Below are 20,586 nucleotides of genomic sequence, written 5' to 3' on the forward strand. Positions count from 1 at the left end.
GATCCCACATTCATGCTTGGAATATGTCACAGGGGTGACTAGCTAAAGAGAGATTTATCTCAGCCATGTCTGTAGTCAGGTGGTTCATGGAAGTCTAGAACCTGGTCGGCCTTTGCATCATTAATATGAGGTTATTTCTCCTTGCTATTTCATGAGTACTATATTGGTTTATATGTGGATTATATGGATGTTGTTTCCTTGGTATTTATGTTGTTAGTATGTTGGTTATGCACATGTATTATGAAGTGGCTATGTATGGCTCTCATATTGTTTTTACTTGTAAATGAATCAACAATGTATCTATGGCCTAATAGATGATAATGCAGCCAATGTGATAAGGAAACAATGCCTCATAGCAAATATCAAATAAGTATGAGACCTTTATGCTCAGATCTATTTTGTAAACTTGTAGATTACATATTTGTGACATGTTTAACGAAATGCCTGTCATGGCTAGTAGGGGTCTAGTCTAGTCCTTGTCAATGTTTTTGTAGATGTATCATTGTTATATTGTGATAATTCATTTCTAAACTTGTCATTGAGTTCTGGGCAGTGACCTGGGCTCTGGGCCTAAAAAAGTGGCACAAATCTCGGAGTCGCGGGCACAGGTTTGAGGAGAAAAGTCCCCAGACGTATGCATACCCATGTTGTGGGAGCATTTGGAGCCTCTTGGACGCATGCTTGTCCATATCAAGGGAGCGTCTTGGGATTTAGTGGTCTAAAAACTCAGTGGGACCCAGGGGATGGTTACCTAAGTGGTTGGGATGGCTCGTGGGAGTTTTGTTGTTGATGTGGAAAGTTTGTATGGTTTGTTTTCATCGGTTCCACTTCCTTAACTAACACATAGGGAGTTGAATCATATCATACTAACGTAGAATCACATGTTTACCCCAGTTGGCCGATTACTTAGGTAGATGTGGGAGGAAGGTGTTACAGAGTGGTATCAAAGCATGATTCACCCCTCAAACTGGATGGGTTGTGTGTTGGCCATGCATTCATGTTGGTTGCATATGTGTTTATTTTGTTGTGATGCCATGTGCTTGTGGAATTTGTATGGTATGGGTTATGGTTGCAGTGAGGTCTCCATGGGAAGTTGATGGTGTTGTTGTGGAGTGTGTCGTCATGTGTGTATGGTTGATTATGCATTGCTTATGCTCGTTAGTATTCATATGTGGTCAAGTGTACTGCGATGTGGTGGTTGTTGTCATGCATGAGGTCATGGTATGTGTAGTTGATATGGTTATGCATTAATGACTGGAATTTAGCTAGAATGATGGTTATATGGCTATATGCTTATGTGTTATATTTCTATATATTATCATGATTATGTTATACATGTGTTACGTCGATTTGTTGATCTTGCAGATGAGGTATCCTTCCCGAATTATGCTAAATTATGTTGGTTTATTGTGATTAAATTTCGTTGACATGATATACCTTGCAGGAAGAATATCGAAGATGGCTAGCAAGATGGTAGACTGCAGTTCCCCAGACTCTCCCTATGGATCAGATGAGCAGCGTGGTGTTGGGCACTCTTTTGATTTGGCAGACACATTGAGAAGCTTAAAGGTAGAAATAAGGATTTGTAAGGCAGACAATGACATAATCATACAGGGACAAGAGAAACAAGTTGAGGTAAATGTAGTGATACTTCAAAGTTTGTTAGAATTGCAGCGACAGGGATCACTTCGGATCAGTCATAAGCAGGATGACAGAACTAATGGGGCATATGGAAATAGGTCTCCTCGTGGGTATAGGTTAGATAGAGATGACACGATCATAAAATTCAAGTCCTTGGATACTCCAGATAGGAGAGGTGATGGATGCATGTATTATTCAAGTTCTGGTTCTAACAGGCATTATGATCACCACCGTTATCATCCTTACAAAAGGAGTGATAGAGGATATTTTTCGAATGAGTTTAAGAAAGACAAGCCACCTAAACTTGATGGAGAGATGAAGAAGTCATAGGATGCAGAGGAATGGTTTCTTGGTATGAGGAAGTTCTTCAGGTTACATGATTACTCAGAGAACATGAAAGTCAGAATAGCTACATTCAATCTCAAAGGAAAAGCATATGTGAATATGTGAATATTGTCGAAGGTATTCATGAGGAGGACTTGGCTTGGAATGAGTTCGAGAGACTATTCAAGAAGAAGCACCTATCCAAGAGATACTTTGATGGCAAGGCAAAAGAATTCTATGAGCTAAATATGGGATCAATTATAAATGAGGAGTACACTACCAAGTTATTGGAGCTACTGAGGTATGTGCCTTACCTCAAGGAGGATAAGGCCAAGATTTAGAGATTCACTAGTGGGTTATCGATTGCATTCAATGACAAGATTGAGTTCAATGAGCCTAGATCATTGGAGGAGGCCATCTAAAAAGCTAAAGAATTTCTATGAGCAATCAAAGCGTAGATTTGAGACTAAGACAAAATGGAAAGGTGATGCAAGGAACAAAGGAAAATGGGACAAGAAGAGAGAAAGACCTCAGGGTACAAGTAATAAAGAGACTGCAGTGCCATTTAAGAAGTTCAATGCATCTGACAAAGGACAGGGACTTCAATGTGAGGAGTAGACTAAGGAAGAAGATTGGAAGCCTTTGTAGTGTTGGACTTGTGGAGGAGAGAATCATAGGAGATATTGACCACAACATCAGGGTGGTAGACCTAAAATCTATAGTTCTCAGGAGGCACAGACAGTGGGAGATGTTGGGCAGAGTATTACTAGGATCTATGTAGCGCTGGATAATAGAGAAGCAAACCATCAGGTATCTATCATTGAGATGGAAAATAAGCTTTGTGATCAATTTGTTTTTATTTTGATTGACCCTGGATATAATAGCTATGTTCATCCTGACCTGGTGGATAAGTGTGGTTTGAATAAAGAAGTGCATGCATAATCTTGGTTAGTGTAGCTGGCTACAGGTACAAAGAAGTTGGTTCATCATTAGGTAAGATCTTGTACATTTGATTTGAATGGTATGCCTACCTCATCACATTTGAATGTATTATAGTTGGGATCATATATCATGTCGTTGGGTATGGATTGGTTGTACCTTCATAGAACCAAGGTGGATTGTTATGACAAAGCCATTGAGTTCTTGGATGACAATGGGAAACAAATAGTTTTGCGTGGTAAGAACAAAGCAACATCAGATAGAATGGTGACATCTATGCAGGCCAAGCATACTTATAGGAAAGGGTGTGTGTTATTTTTAGTGCACATTTCTAGTGACAAAGGTAAGGAAGTTGAGGATGCAGATGTTTTGAGCAGGTACCCAGTTCTATAGTAGTTTCAGGATGTATTTCTTGCAGAGATTTCAGAGTTGCCACCTCACAGGGAAGTAGACTTTTCTATTGAGTTGGTTTCAGGGGCAGCTCCAACATCAAAGAACCTTACAGGATGACTACACCTGAGTTGGTAAATTTGAATCTGCAGTTGAAGGAAATGTTAAACAAGGGATACATTAGGCCAAGTGTATCACCATGGGGTGCACTGGTATTGTTTGTGAAGAAGAAAGATGGTACTCTTAGGCTATGCATTGACTACAGGCAGTTGAACAAAGTGACCATCAAGAAGAGGTATTCTTTATCAAGGATTGATCACTTGTACGATCAGTTAAAGGGAGCAACAGTGTTCTCGAAGATTGATTTGAGATCTGGATATCATCAGGTACGCATTAAAGAAGAGGAGATCTACAAGAAAACTTTCCAAACCAAGTATGGGAATTATGAGTTTGTTGTAGTTCCATTTGTTTTAACTAATACTCCAACTACTTTTATGTGCTTGATGAATAGTGTGTTGCATCCTTATTTGGACAAGTTTGTTATTGTGTTCAATGATGATATATTGGTATATTCAAAAAATAAAGAAGAGCATTATGAGCACTTAGCAGCAATTTTGAGATTGTTGAGAGAGCATCATTTGTATGCTAAGCTAAGCAAGTATAGTTTCTTTCTGACTGAGGTACACTACTTGGGACATGTGGTTCCCAAGGATGGCATAGCAGTGGACCTAGAAAAGGTAAGAGATATCATGGAATGGGCAGCTCCGGGGAATGTGGATGACGTGAGATCTTTCGTGGGGTTAGTAGGTTATTACAGGAGGCTCATCAGCATCTTCTCGTAGATTGCTTATCCTATCACATCATTGCAAAGGAAAGATAAGAAGTTTGACTAGACAGAGGAGTGTGCAGCCAATTTTGAGCAGCTCAAACAGTTGTTAACACATGCACCAGTGTTAAAGATTGCAAATTCGAACAAAGAATTTGTAGTATGTACATATGCTTGCAACAGAGGACTTGGTGGAGTCCTTATGCATGATGCATAGGTGGTATGCTATGATTCATGAAAATTGAACAAGCACAAGAAGAATTACTTAACACATGATCTTGAGTTGGCAGCGATCATACATGCATTGAAGATGTGGAGGCACTATCTTCTTGGCAGGATTTTGTATTGATGAGTGATCACAGTGGGTTACGGTATCTATTTGACCTACCGAATCTGAATGGCAGGCGGGTGTGGTGGTTGGTCGCAATCAATGAGTTCAATTTTGAGATCATGTATCAAAGGTAAAGAGAAAAGGATGGTAAATGCTCTTAGTAGGCAGATATAGGTAAATCACATAACAGTTATGAGCTCCTATTAGATAGAGTTATAGGATAGGATCTTGTAGGCAAGTCAGCAAGATGACAGGTATATGGAGATTGTGCATAGATTGCAACAAAGTATAGGTATAAGTAGTGGTACAGGTGTAGGTACAGGTAGTTGTACATGTACATGTACATATGGTGGTACAGGTAGTGGTACATGTACATTTACAGGTAGTGGTACAGGTATAGGTACAGATGCAGGTGCACAAGATGTGCACTATTGTCTCATGATAGATAGATTGGTTAGATTTAGAGACAAGATATATGTGCCAGATAGAAATGAGCTCAAGAAGGTGATCTTGAGGGAGTTTCATGTGAAACCATATTCAAGTCACCCAGGTTATTAGAAGACACTGACAGCAGTGAATAAATTCTATTATTGGCCGAATTTGAAGAGAGACGTAGCAACTTTTGTGGCTAGGTGCTTGGATTGTCAGCAAGTGAAGGAAGAGTGTAAGCATCCAGGTGGACTGCTACAGTCGATTCTGATTCCAGAGTGGAAATTGGAGGTCATTTCCATGGACTTTATCACAGGTTTGTCAAGGACAGTGAGACAACATGATTCCATCATGGTAGTGGTGGACAGGTTGACAAAGGTAACACACTTCATTCCAGTGAAGTCTAAATTCTTAGCGAGAGATGTAGCACAAGTCTTCATCAGGGATGTAGTCAGATTGCATGGAGTTTTGAAGAAGATTGTGTCATACAGGGATGTGATGTTCACTTCCAAGTTTTGGAAGGTGTTATTTGCAAGTTTGCGCACAGAGTTGGCCTTCAATATAGCTTATCATCCACAGATAGATGGGCAGATAGAGATGGTCAACAGGATATTCGAGGACATGTTGAGGTTGTATGTGATGTATCAGTAGCAAGAGTGGGAAGAGTACCTTCCACTTAGAGTTCGCTTATAACAATGGGTATCATGAATCCTTGAGGATGAGTCCATTTAAGGAATTGTATGGGTAGAGTTGCAATACTCCCATCTGTTGGAGCGATCCGGTGAACAGGGTGTTGATTGGGCCGGACTGTTACCAGGAAATCTAGTGTCCACCGGAGCTGCTAGTCCCACTAAGACTCGTAGCTATCTTAGAAATAAACAAACTAAAACTACTTTCGCTTTACTTTATGAGAAGTAGATAAGAGGGGAACAAATAACACCAACCTTGGTCTTGCGCTTAGTTCCTTGCTTGGTTCCTCTCCCTTCTGACAGATCCTTGCCACTTTGCCTTTGTTTACCCAGCTTCAAAGAGCACCTGTGGAATCAAAGTAGCATAATACTATCAAAGAACATAGATCCACAATCATAAAAAATATCGGGCCAGATATATATTGACCACACAAATGCATATATCATCAAACATACAAGAATGTGGAGGAAAACTTGAATAGTTTTATTAATATCAAGAATAGCAAAGAGGATTACAACCAATTGTTCTGACCCAGCGTCATCCTCCCAGCATGAAAGCCCTTCTTCACCTCATGAAAAGTTTAGATCACCCAACACTGTGATATTCCACCAAGAAACCAACATCACTTCCTTACAAGATACAAAATTCCAGCCCCTGGATCTCTAGAATGAGGGATCCATATATAGATGATTGCAGGGGGGTGAGTCAGCTTTTGGGATTTTGATTAGTGTCCTCTCTCTGATAATTCTTGATTCCACTTGGAGATTGATGATCTCTTACTCATCCCTGGGCGAATTCAGAGAGGCAAGTGTCACAAGAGAAGTTTCTGGAAGATTCCATGACGATCCACCTTGCAAATTGTCTCTGCCATTTGTCTACTCTCGTCCATCGCACCCTACAGAAGGGCTTTCCAGTATGCATCGCACCCTTTTCACTGAGCAGGTGAGATGCATTGCACCCTATGCACTGGGCAATCTGTACGGTCCAGCGTTGACCAGTTCTGAGCAGTTTTCTGTGGAGAACTTCTGGGAGATGATGTAATCAGCTGACCTTGTTCCTTTAGGGTGTGAAGAAACACTTTTAGGGACTTAGGAGCCCTTGGTTTATGGACATGTATGATTGGGGTTGCAGTGCACAAAATTTTTGTAACAGTTGCCCCCTAAAGCATGAGGTCTTTAATCTTTTGATGTCGGGTGAAATGCTTTATCATGAGGATCCGAAGTTTTTTCGAGCTGGAAGGCGACCTGTAATAAGATACAATACAATACATTATCTTCATAATATTTTTCATGATCTAGCTGAGGTGGGCATTCCCATGCTCAGCTTTATAAATTCATTTTCATGTACATAAGACAAACAACTGTTTGTGTGGTAGAGTGATGATTCTGATAGAGTCATCATCCTTTGATTCGGATGATCATCTGTGCAGCGACAATGTACATTTGATGTCTTTATTTTCCTGAATATATCGCAGCCCGGATGGATGAAACTAGATCCAGGGTCTTCAAACTCGTCCAATCTTCACTCGGAGTACAAGTCGATCCATGTGAAAGATGTTCTGGAGTCGAACATGGAAAGACATCGCCTGATTACCAGCCAATGATGTAAGTTGTTAATAGGCGCGAGAGGAATCATCGATAATGATGATGACCCTCAAGGTATTACAGTACAATTTGTGTGGTGTGAAAAGGGACTTGGCGTCGAACACCACGCAAAATCTTTCGGTTGAAGGCCATTGATGTAAACCTATCACTGGAAGTGAGAAACTTGCCATTGAGGCATGCAAGCTCCAAAGTACTTAAAGGGTTGTCCCTAAGTCTACTTCTTGGATAATGAGTTGATGTCGACAAGAAGCGACCCGTCATAGGAAGGCCTTAATGAATCCCACATCTACGACATGGCACGGAGTAAATGATTTTTGGAGGTGAAAACGATCTGATGATACAGGGTTCAGGGTGGCAGTCATGAAAGAATGGAGCGCGAATGTATTGCAGCGGATGAGACACAGGTGAATTCTCTGAGTGACTTCTTTTGAACATATCGACGACACTGACATGGATTGGTAGCGTTAACCCCAAATATGGGTGGTGCGTTGGAGCAATGGTGATATGACCGGTGAACAGAATAACCCAACCTGACTCAGACGTGGAGTGAAAGTGTCATGTTCAAGAGCGACTTGCTACCAATAAAGTTTCTTCAAGTTTTCTTCCCAATTTTTCCCCAGTCATTGTTGACCAGTACCTCTTTATTTTTGTCAAGCTTGAGGAGGATAACATATTCTTGTTCTATAATTTGCCCTTCGGGCAAACCCGTCACTATGTTTTAACGAGCCTAGCGACAATGAAACTCGTTCTTGTCTATATGGACAAGTTTGTCGCTATTTGGTTTTAACGAGTTTAACGACAAAGATAACTCGGCCTTTTTCAATTTTAGAGAGTCTGGAAGGGACGTAAAGGAGAATCCAATAATCCTTTTTCGTCATATAATCCCTTAAGTCCGAAAAAAGTATAAAATAATACTTAAGGGATGAATTTTCGGTAATTTTAACAAGCCGAACAAAACAAGCGCTCGATCTTTTTGTGTAATAATCCCTCAGGTCCAAAAAGATTAAAATCTAGAGGAGAGATAGCACTTCTGGTAGCTTTAACGAGCTGGAGAGGCCAGTTGCTCGGCAATATTTTCATATTTTACGAGTCAGGTGAAAAGAGCTTAAAGGAGACTCGTCTTTTGAGGAATGAGTGATAATTTCAGGTAGCAGTTGATTCCAAGTAAGGTTTGGAATTTTCCAATCATGGCAGTGTCACAAGGATGGATAACAGGATCACTCTTCGTAGTTGTTCCTCAAAAGGGGTAAACAATCAAATGGAGGTGAATGATCGGCTAAAACAGAGTGGAGGTGATGGTAAGAACACGACCAGGGCTCAAAAGCTGATGATAATGCATTCACAATGGTTATTTACCAGGGATTGGTTCATTTTTTAATGAGCTTAAACTCTGGGGGAAACATTTGCTCATTGCTAAGGTTTAATTTTTAACGAGCTTGAACTTCGCATAAAAACTGCTCGTGCCAGTCATATAATAAGGATGTCTCATCGATAGGTTCAATTTTTAGGGAGCTTGCACCATTCGAAACTTTGCTCCGGATCCTTTCATTATGAAAGCTAGGAACGACCAATCCTATGAGTTTAAAGGGTTGAGAAACTACAAACTAAGAAAATAAATGGTCGCTCTTTACTTTCAGGCAAAAAGGTTTGCATGCCCCCAGGCATAGCGAAGTAGAGTTTCCAGGTTACCATAAGATTGTTCCATCCACGTTGCAGACAAAACACTTCCTTGGCGATGTCTACCGAAATAGACAAAGGTGAGTGGCGCAGTCGCCTCCACTCACATAACTTTGACGAAGGAATCTTATTCCAATCTAATCCCATTTTCCTAAACGGACGGGTGTGTCAGACTAGTCATATATCCTCTGCGGAAACCTACCCTATGGGTTTTAGTCATGTCCCCCCGAATCACTCGCGCTCTTCAGGTGGACGGACTGGAGATTGATGAGACATTCCTTGCGTGAAAAGACCATTTCGGAATGGCATTTGACTATTAGCTATGTGTGAGATGGGGAATGAAAGCTAGTCTACAAGCTGGACCACTCGGCCTTCATGCAGAAAACACATTACTCTAAAGAGTGAGGAGACAATGGCTCCCATGCTATAAATATAGTCGAGCCCAAGGAGGAGATTATAATCTAGAGGTCCTTGGACTACCATTGCATTCATATAAACAATTTTCCTTCTCAACGTTATGGGCACATTGGGAAGGATCCCTAATGGTCAACTAGTTCCTTTGTCGAAGCTTGTCAGATTTCTCATTTTAGGTAGAAGCGATGGCGAACCAAGCGCTTCCCAAGTAGTTGAGGAAAGGATACTCACAAAAGCCCCTTCATCTATGATGGTACCGACCAAGATCATTTTGTAAGCTTGTACAATGATTTGGAATGGTACATTAGCCGGTAAATGAGGTCTGCCTAGTATATTCCAATCGAAGGAAACGACTAGGTTGCTTGGAGGTGGGACCGAATAGACGGCCAGATATGACTCTAACAAACTTCCTTCCTGTGGTAAAGGAATGGGTAGATTGCCCCCTTGTTCATCAGAGTCTGTGTTTACGAAAAAAAATTGAACGGTGTCGTTCTCATTCTCTTCGGTGATTGTATCATCTGAAGATGGACCTTCCGAAGACAAGACCAGGTCGACTGCGGCCTCAACCTTTTGACTTTTGTCTGGTATAGATTCAGCAGGTTTATCTTCAATGATAGATGCTTCAACTGACCACAATGGCGTGTCAGTCGGATTTTCAACTAGTGATGGACTCGGCAAGAGTTTCTTGTATCAAGGAGGAAGTCGTAGCGGTGAAGCAGGACGATCATCCAAAACTCTTTTAGCTTCATCTAGGAAGGGACAACGATGGACGACGTGATCGCCTTCACACAGCTTACAAGGAAATTTACATTTCCTTTTCTGTCCAAATGCTTTGCTTTCACTAGTTGATGGTGTACTTTCAACATGATCTTCAGAGGTTGATGACACCGGATTGTGCAAACGAGGAGACCAGTCCCTTAAGATCCGAGGGATGTAAGGACAATCTCGATGATAGTGGTCTCCTTTGCAAATGACACATGGAGATTTAGGCTTGGACGGTGCAGTGTGCGGATTTTCACTAGACGATGCCCGGCTACCCATTTTCGCCTTTGGCTCCTTCTTCTTCTTCTCTTTCTTCTCCTTCCCCTTCTTCTCCTTCTAGTTACTTGACTTTTGGCTTTACCAACTTTATCAAGTGAAGAGGAAGGAGGAGAGGGAGAATCGAACGAAGTAGAAGGTTGGGGGTAACTTTAGTATCATCCAGTTGCTGACTCGATTGTTCAGGAATCACGGTGTTCTGAACGACGGAGGTCGAGAAGAGCCATATTAGCAAGCCAATCATCAATGCTGGAAGTGACAATGTGACCATATGAGGTGCACCAACATCTCTCCAAGAGGAGAAAGGACTAGGATTTCCTCCAAGGGGAAATCCTTGGTTGGTGGACTCCATTTTTCTCAACCTAAGACCAACGCGGGAATGGTGATATTATTTTGATTAAAATAAATTTTAGATGCTTTGACACAACTTGTTTTTTCAATTTTTAAGAGTCGAGAAAAAACAAAAGATGACTCTAGTCATCTTTGATTTTTAATGATCCTGAAGTGACAAGTGCTCAGATGGACCTTTTCCTTTAAGGAGTCTGAAAAGGAATGAAAGAGACTACTCTGGAAATCTAGACAAAGGGATTACCAAACCAATCGCAAAACTGCAGAATACTTTTTACGGTACGGCAGTCAATCTTCCCGAATGTTGTGTTCAGTGCATTGCGATCGATAGGGCGGCAAACACGGCTTCCTATGGATAAAGGATATAGCCTATTGTGGTCTCCCAATATATACTCAACGGTACGTGGGAGCACAAGTCCGTACTGGCACTTGTCGTCTCAAAGAGGAGGAATCACCCAACCAACAATGAAAGCGACAGTTACCAGGCTTTACGACACCAGAATACGTCTCTAGCCTAGACTTCTAGATGTTGTGCGTTAGGTTCCAAAGCGTTTTTAGGTTCATTGAATTTATTTTACAGTTGATCTTTCTTAAGAAATTTACCTTTCAGGTTCACCGCGTGATGTAGATATACAATTCCTAAAATTCAATCTAAGATGATAAACAATCGTTTAATCTTCTTTTTGCAATGAAAATCCTAGCTACTAAAGAAAGAGAGACAATATTCTTTCAACATAGAGCAGAGAGCACACACTAGATGCATTGTCCTAAATCAAACCAACAAGCAGTCTAAATGCAAATGTACATGCATGTATTTGTTTTCAGCTTTCTTAATGTGTGAATGACAAGAAGAATGCTAAGTACAAATCTGAATTATCTTTTCAAAGCGACAGTACTAACAAATTTCTCTTCAAAAACGAAAGGAAGATAATGACGACACTTTGCGATTTTGAATTGAAAATTGCTTTCGACACTTGAAAAAATACTAATTCAAGTCAAATACAAGAGTAACTATATAATTGACCACCAAGAAAAATAGAATTCTTTTCTTTGACTGAAAACGACACTTGCGACACTTCCAAATCAAGAAACGACAGTTCGATTACGCTACTACTTTGTAAAAGAGAACTGAAAATGGCGCACAATACATAAAAACATTCACAGTTCTTTGCACAATGGAGGCGGAATGATGGAAAGGGAGGGGGTTTCCACAGTGGTATACTGATCACAGACAGAAAAACTCCTGAATAGAGCTGAAAAGAGTGAAGAAAAACCAAAACCTGGAGGCAAAATTAGCCTTTTCTGATCATCGCACCTGTAACACAGGGAATCCAGTATGCATCCCACCTACTGCACACGGGAGGTGCGATGCATACAGACTTCCTTGAAGAGAGGGTGTGATGGTACCAGGATGAGACTTTACTTGGCTCTTGGTCACAGTTTGCAACTCAGTTCAGGGATTTAGGCCGAGCAATTGATGTTCAGTAAATGTAAATCACAGGGGTTGATCTAATGCGGTTATTAGAGCCACCACTAGGGCAATTAGAAGGTTTGAAAATCGATTGTTTAGTTTATAAACAAAACCTGGAGATAGAATGAAGCAGCATTGATCTACTTTGCACTTGCATAGCAAATGCAGTTCGAAGGCTAGCTAGCTTAACTTCAGGCTCAGTTCGTAAGTTTATAAAACAAACAAATATAGACAAGCAAACAATCTATTCGCTCCCCAGCGGAGTCGCCATTTTGTTATCAGGAAATCTAGTGTCCATTCGGAGCTGCTAGTCCCACTAAGACTGGTAGCTATCTTAGAAACAAACAAACTAAAACTACTTTCGCTTTCCTTTATGAGAAGTAGATAAGAGGGGAACAAATAACACCAACCTCAGTCTTGCGCTTAGTTCCTTGCTTGGTTCCTCTCCCTTCTGACAGATCCTTGCCGCTTTGCCTTCATTTACCCAGCTTCAAAGAGCACATGTGGAATCAAAGCAGCATAATACTATCGAAAAACATAAATCCACAATCATAAACAATATGGGACCAGATATATATTGACCACACAAATGCATATATCATCAAACATACAAGAATGTGGAGGAAAACTTGAATATTTTTATTAATATCAAGAATAGCAAAGAGGATTACAACCAATTTTTCTAACCCAGCATCATCCTCCCGGCATGAAATCCCTTCTTCACCTCATGAAAAGTTTAGATCACCCAACACTGTGATATTCCACCAAGAAACCAACAACACTTCCTTACAAGATACAAAATTCCAGCCCCTGGATCTCTAGGATGAGGGATCCATATATAGATGATTGCAGGGGGGTGAGTCAGCTTCTGAGATTTTGATTAGTGTCCTCTCTCTGATAGTTCTTGATTCCACTTAGAGATTGATGATCTCTTACTCATCCCTGGGCAAATTAAGAGAGGCAAGTGTCACAGGAGAAGTTTCTGGAAGATTCCATTACGATCCACCTTGCAAACTGTCTCTGCCATTTGTCTACTCTCACCCATCGCACCCTACAGAAGGGCTTTCCAGTATGCATCACACCCTTTTCACTGAGCAGGTGAGATGCATCGCACCCTCTACACTGAGCAGTCTGTATGGTCCAGCGTTGACCAGTTCTGAGCAATTTTCTATGGAGAACTTCTGGGAGATGATGTAATCAGCTGACCTTGTTCCTTTAGGGTGTGAAGCAACACTTTTAGGGACTTAGGATCCCTTGGTTTATGGACATGTATGATTGGGGTTGCAGTGCCCAAAATTGTCTATAACACGGACATGTTGGCATAAATGGAGTGAGAAATGCAGGTAATCAAGAAGAATTTGAAAGCAGGACAAGATAGGCAGAAGAGCTATGCATATTGAAATAGGTTATTCAAGGAGTTCTAGGTTGGGGAACAGGTGTACTTGTGCTTCAAACCAAAGAAGATCTCTTTGCAGATTGGATCATGTGCCAAGCTCGCACCCTGATTTTGTGGACCTTTCAGGATTATTGAGAGGATTGGGCCAGTAGCCAATCGACTTGCACTGCCTCCGATAGTGAAATTCCACAATGTTTTCCATGTTTCATTGAAATTCCATGATGTTTTCCATGTTTTCTTGTGAAATTCCATCATTTGATTAACTGGTCTCTATTGTAGGTGGAGCCAAAAGGAAAATATCAGTCGAAACTGCAGTGTATTTTGCAAATAAATATTTCATGCTCCGGAACCGAGCAATCGAGCATATTAAAGTGTAATGGAATAACTTTGGGCCCGTTGAAGCTACATGGGAGATGGAGGATCAGATGCAGGCTATGTATCCTTCCTTATTCGCTAGTTGAGTGAATGTTTTGGTATATGTTTTGTTACATGTTTTGGTGATTTTTGGTATACATACATATGTATATGGATGTAAACACTGCCATGAGCTATGTTATAAAGCTCCAATAAGCGGTATGGGTTTCATGTCATTATGATGTTATACTTTCTATGTTGTCATGTTGGTTTGATTCTTAGTAGGATGATCATTGTAAATATTGCAACGAGTTGAGTTATAAAGCTCCATGGGTTGTATGTTTTGCTTACAACAGCCTTGTAGGTTTTAGGTGTTGTTGAACACCGAGGACAGTGTTTCCCCAGGGGGGAGGGTTTTGTAACAACCCTCATGAAAATTCCATGTAATAAAAGTTAATAAAGGAAAAATAATAACCATAGATGATGGGACACTCATTCCAAGCTGAATGTTGGGCAAAAGCATAGTGATGGGGATCACTGGTGATCGATTAATGGCTAAGGAAATTGGCAAAGGCAATGGAAAAAGATTTGGAAAGGAAAAAATGGAATTTTGGCACATTTATTTATGAAAATAGTGGAAATTAGGAGAAAAGGGAAGTGAAAGGTCACAGGCTGCATGTGAGGAGGAAAATGAAGGAAAATAATGGAAAATGAAGAAAATAGAGGCCTCATTAATAAAAAGACTTATGAGGATCAATTCACAGACTTTTGTCAGTTCATTTTTGGAGCTATCTCTCTATTCTCTCTCTCTCATACTCTTGGACACTTAAAGTTTTCTTGGAGCACTCTTGGAGAGTGTGGCATACTTGGAGTTTTGGAGAAAGAAGGAAAAGGAAGAGCAGAAAATCGCAAGAGGACATTGGGACCAATAGCTACAGTGGGTTTTTCTTGCAGGTACCAAGTTGCATGTATGTTTTCATCACTAGTTTTGGCATGCATGGAATATTCATGTTGTTTATTGGTCATGATATGTCATTGGCAGGGAGGATTGCCTATATTGACAGTGGATTTTACTAGCCTTGTCTTTTCCTAGATATCCATGGTGTTGTGGGTTCATTTATTTGTATTTATGGTTGGTTCTCATGTTTCCTTTAGCTTAGGTTGAGTTACTAGTTCTTGGAAGCCCTGGTTGGACAAACGCTTCGGAAGCCTTATAACAGTTTGGGTTGAGTTACTAGTCTTGTAAGCCTTAGTTGGACAAACGCTCTGGAAGCCCTTGGTGGGTTGAGTTACTAGTCCTGGAAGCCCTGGTTGAACAAACACTCTAGAAGCCCAAAGAAAGTTGTGGGTTGAGTTACTAGTCCTGGAAGCCTTGGTTGGAACAAACATTGTGGAGCCCTGGAAGGCTTGGGTAGAGACCAATCTGGTGATGGTTTGTGATGTTTGACCATGAGATGGAATCATTGTTTGATGGGTTGAGGTGGTTTGGCCTTTGGAAGCCCTTGATGGTTTTGATTGATGTGGTTTATGAGATCCCACATTCATGCTTGGAATATGGCACGGAGATGACTTGTTGAAGAGAGATTTGGCTCAACCATGTCTATGGTCGAGTGGTTTGTGGAAGTCCCAAACCTATTTTTCATTTTCAACATTAATATGAGGTTATTTCTCCTTATTTTCATGAGTATTATATTGGTTTATATGTGTATTATATGGATATTGGGCCCTTGGTATTTCTATTGTTAGTATGTTGGTTATGCACATGTATTATGGCAGTGACTATGTATGGCTTTCATCATGTTTTTACTTGTAAATGAACAAACAATGTATCTATGGCCTAATAGATGGTAATGCAATTAATGTGATAAGGAAACAATGCCTCATAGTGAATCTCAGATAAGTATGAGATCCTTATGCTCAAATAAGTTGTTTAAACCTGTAGATTACATATTTGTGACATGTTTGACTAAATGCCTATCATGGCTAGTAGGGTTCTAGTCTAGTCATTGTCAATGTTTTTCTAGATGTACCATTGTTCCATTGTGATAATTCATTTATGAACCTGTCATTGAGTTCTGGGTAGTGACCTGGGCTCTGGGCTTGAAAAAGTGGCACAAATCCTGGAGTTGCAGGCACGGGTCTTAGAATAAAAGTCCCCAGATGCATGCATACCCATGCTGGGGGAGCTTTTGGATCCTCCTGAACATATGCTTGTCCATATCGAGGGAGCGCCTAAGGGTTTAATGGTCTAAAAAATCAATGGGACCCAGGGGCTGGTTACCAGAGTAGTTGGGATGCTCTTGGGAGTTTTGTTGTTGATGTAGAAGTTATGTATGGTGTTTTTCCGTCAGTTCCACTTCCTTAACTAATGCATATGGAGTCGAATCATATCATAGTAACTTCTCATCACATGTTTACCCTAGTTGGTCGGTTACTCTGGTAGATGTGGGAGGAGGGTGTTACAATTCAACTTCTTCTTAAACATCCATTTGCTACCAATGGGCATTCTTCCCAGCTAGAAATTCCACTAGATCCCAAGCCTCATTCCTATCTAAGGTTTCCATTTCTTTACCTATGGCCTTTTTCCAAATTTTTATCTTTTGAATCCACTACCTCCCTAACATTTCTAAGATCATCATCAATAATAAACAAAGTGAAATTTGAATGGAAATCGGGTGGAGTATACCTTTTTGTTGCCTTATTCTAAAACCTTTCTCCTTGCTGTTGAATTTTGTGGTTATTCTTCTTCTTATTCCTATTATTTTGTAGAGACAGATTCATCATCCTTCAATTCAAGATCTATATTTTATGGTTTTTTCTCCCTTGGTACAACTTCCTGTTTGACAACATCCTTAACTTCTTTAAATACCACATCCTGACTATACACAACATTCTTAGTTCCTAGGTTCCAAAGCTTATAACCTTTCATACCATATTTATATCCAATAAAGATACACTTTATAGCTTTCTTATCCATCGTACTCCTATTCTCCATTGGTATGTGTGCATAAGCATCACAGCTAAATACCCTAAGATGTTTAACATAAGGTTTCTTACCAATCCATAGCTCACGTGGAGTATTTTCATCTAATGCTAATGAGGGTGATCTATTTATGAGATAACACATAGGGCCCACTACCTTTGCCCAAAATTCTTGTCCTAACTTGACACCACCAAGCATGCTCCTTGCTTTCTCCATCAACGACATGTTCATCCTTTTTGCAACTCCATTTTTCTTAGGTCTATATGGAGTAATATTGTACCTTGTTATACCACACTTCTCACAAAATTCTTCGAATTCATTCCCATAGAATTCTCCACCATTGTTTATCCTTAACACCTTAACTTTCTTCTCTATATGATTTTCCATAAGAGCCTTAAACTCTTTGAACTTGTCAAAGACTTCAAATTCATTCCTATAGAAATAAATCCATGTATTCCTCAAGAATTCATCTATAAATGAGACATAGTACACAAATTTACCCAGTGATGGAACTAGCACAGGTCCAAACACAACATTGTGCACCAATTGTAATATTTCTTCTGATCTCGTAGAATCATAGGAGAACCTTGATTTATTATGCTCCCCATATAAACAATATTTATAGAAAGTAAAATATAGAGAGAAAATAGACATACCTTCTACCCTATAATTATTGTGTAGTACTCCAAGGCCCTTCTTTCCTATCTGTCATGCCACAACATAGTCTTTTCTCCTCAAGTTGCATAAGTTTTTCCTTCTTCTACTCCACTCTCCAGAACAATGAAACCATTGCACCCATCACTAAGAGTGCTTCCCAATAACTTATACAAAGTTCCAATCCAAACTCCCTTACATTTGCATCACTCATCTTTCTTACATAAATCAAATTTTTGGCTAATATTGGGATGTGCGGAATACCAAGGAGTGTTCTAATCCTTCCACCCATGAGATTCAACTTAATTTTTCATCCTCATATGATTTTGGTTGTTGATTCACCTTCTAAGAAGACATCACCACCATTGAATCTTTCATACTTTCAAAACCACTCCTATTGAAGATTCATATGAAATGATGCACGTGAGTCGACCAACCATACCTCATTATTTATATGTGTACTTGAAGAAGACAATTACACACCCCCTCCTTCATCTGAGGAGGATTTTTATTTTTTTGAAGGAGCATCTTTAGATCCCATCCCTTTCTTAGGAATTTTAGATCTACAATATTTCTTATAATGCCCTTCTTTTCCACAACTCCAACATACCTTTACGAACTTCCCTGGATAGTTAGATGTTCCTCTAGATTTAGATCTCCCACTCGAGGACTTATTTTTATTTCTATTTTTTGAGCGTCCTCTTACAAACAAGGCATCTTGATTTTGTTTTTCCATGTTTTTATGTTTCATCTCTTCTAATAACAAGGATGAAACTATTGTATCAAACTTTAAAGTAGTTGTATTACTACCTATGGAAACAAGCATATTATCCCACAAGTCTAGTAGAGAATATAACAAAATGATGCACTTATCTTCATTTGAAATCTTAATATCAATAGATAATAGTTGAATTACCACAATATTGAAGGCATTCAGATGCTCTGTTACTTATCAGTCTCCATCCTTCTTCCTCGGGTTATACATATTCTTTTGCAAGAACAATTTGATCACTAGGGACTTAGATTGATACAAAGCCCCCAATTTGTTCCACAAATCCTTTGATGTAGCTTCCCCTGAAATGTTTAGTAACACCATATCTGAGAGAAAAAATAATAATGTTCAGTCTTCTGCTCACATCCTCGTAGGTGTAGAACCCTGATCGATAACAATATGATAATCTATGTCCACCCACAAATATTCCATTTTGAACTTCCATAGCTCAAATTTCTTCCATTGAATTTCACGATCTCCATCTTTAAACGGATTTCCATTTCCTTTAACCACGAGAATCGCTTCTACAAATCTCCCACTATAATAGGGTCTACCATAGGCCTGAGACAAACCCTTTAGCCACAAAGGCATCCCCTTAAAGCCAAAACTATTATGATACCAAATGTAGGTTTTAACCCTATAAAAATTATTATTGTAAATAGATTATTAATCAAACAAAAAATATGCAATGGAAAACGCACACATTAAAACAAATGTTTTATCTTGGTAACCCAAAATCAAGAAAACCAACAAGATTTTTTTCAATGTATATTCTTCTGTACAATATTACAATACAATATATATCCTATGGCATCCATGAACCACCAATATATTTACCCTATATTTGATCCAGGTGGATATTGGTGGCCACCCACCTATTCCACTTGGACCGCCACCATTGTTTCTTTTAGTTTTTCAATTTCCTTAATTGTAGCACAATTTACTATTTTTGGCAGTTTTTCGGGTCATGAACTTTTGGAGCTGTTTTGAGGCCGTAAATGACGTTTTTTGGAGAAAATTAGCAAACATGAGTCATTGGCTCATGTTTACAATTGAAATTTGTAGTCCTCGGATAGATATTTCTAACAAGATATTGTGTGCATCAAACGGAGAGCGTATGCCAAAGTTACGACCCTGGGAAGTTGATGTACCAATTTACCCAAATGGGGTCCATAGTTTTGGCGCTTCATCTCCTAGGGTTAGGTTTTTGGATTTTTAGGGTTTTCCATTGTTTCTCAATAATAAATAGGCCTTTTAGCCTCATTGTAACACAGTTCAAAGGCATGTAGCCACCACACCTCTTCTCAGAGATAAGCTACCATCGCCCGAGCTAGTTTATTTTCATTTATGTATGTAATCATATTTCATTTCTTTGATATTAATGAAATGCATTTTTATTTCTATTGCATCTCTGTGTATATGTGTATTTATATATTTTGTTTTGTTCCCGTAAAAGTTTGTATTAGTGGTATCAGAGCGGTCTGCTCTTTCTCTATTTTTCTTTGCATGTCCCTAACGAGGTCAAGGTATAAGGAGTTAGGGATCGAATTGGTTGAACCTTTCAAGACTAGCCTCGTGAACCCCGACGACCTCCCATGGCGTAAGAAAAGAAAGATGATGGGTCAGGAGATCCTTTCAAAATGTTGCTTGAGGAATCCCTCGAGTGATAGAGGAACGAGATGATGGATAAGTTAAGGTACAAGTTAACTTTGATATTCCCATATTTGAAGTCCAGATAGATGCAAACGCCATAGATAGATGGTTAAATTTGTTGGAAGGATATTTTTCAATTCATGACTTTTCTAATCGGGAAAATATTACATTTTCACTTATCAAGGTCACCCCACATGTCAAGGATTGGTGGGAAACCTATTGTAAACAAAAGGACAAGAGGTAATCCTCACTATTTTCAATTGCAGCCATTTGGAATTCTTTAAAAGACACCATCAAGGAACAATATTACCCTATCAGGAGCTATGAAGATAAATACATAAAGTGGACCACGCTACGACAAGGAAGGGACCAAGATGTGTCATAGTTCACAAATGTTTTCCATACCCTTCACACGAAGTTGGGTATCAAGGATTCTGAGTAGCATTTGGTACTCAAGTATCGTGGCTGTCTACACAAGTACATCCAGGATGAGATGGAGTTCCTAGACATCTCCTCGCTTGGTGCCTCCTATCAATACGCTATCAAGATCGAGCAGAAATTTAAACAAAAGAAGCGAGACTTTGATTTGTGAATCTACAGCAAGGGAAAGGCACCCCCAAGTCGCAAAAAAAAGGACAAAGCCAAAGCGGGG

Source organism: Pinus tabuliformis, chromosome 1_2 (assembly GCF_031772625.1).
Source record: "Pinus tabuliformis cultivar Carrire ecotype Pingquan chromosome 1_2, CPIR1, whole genome shotgun sequence".
NCBI lineage: Eukaryota > Viridiplantae > Streptophyta > Pinopsida > Pinales > Pinaceae > Pinus > Pinus tabuliformis.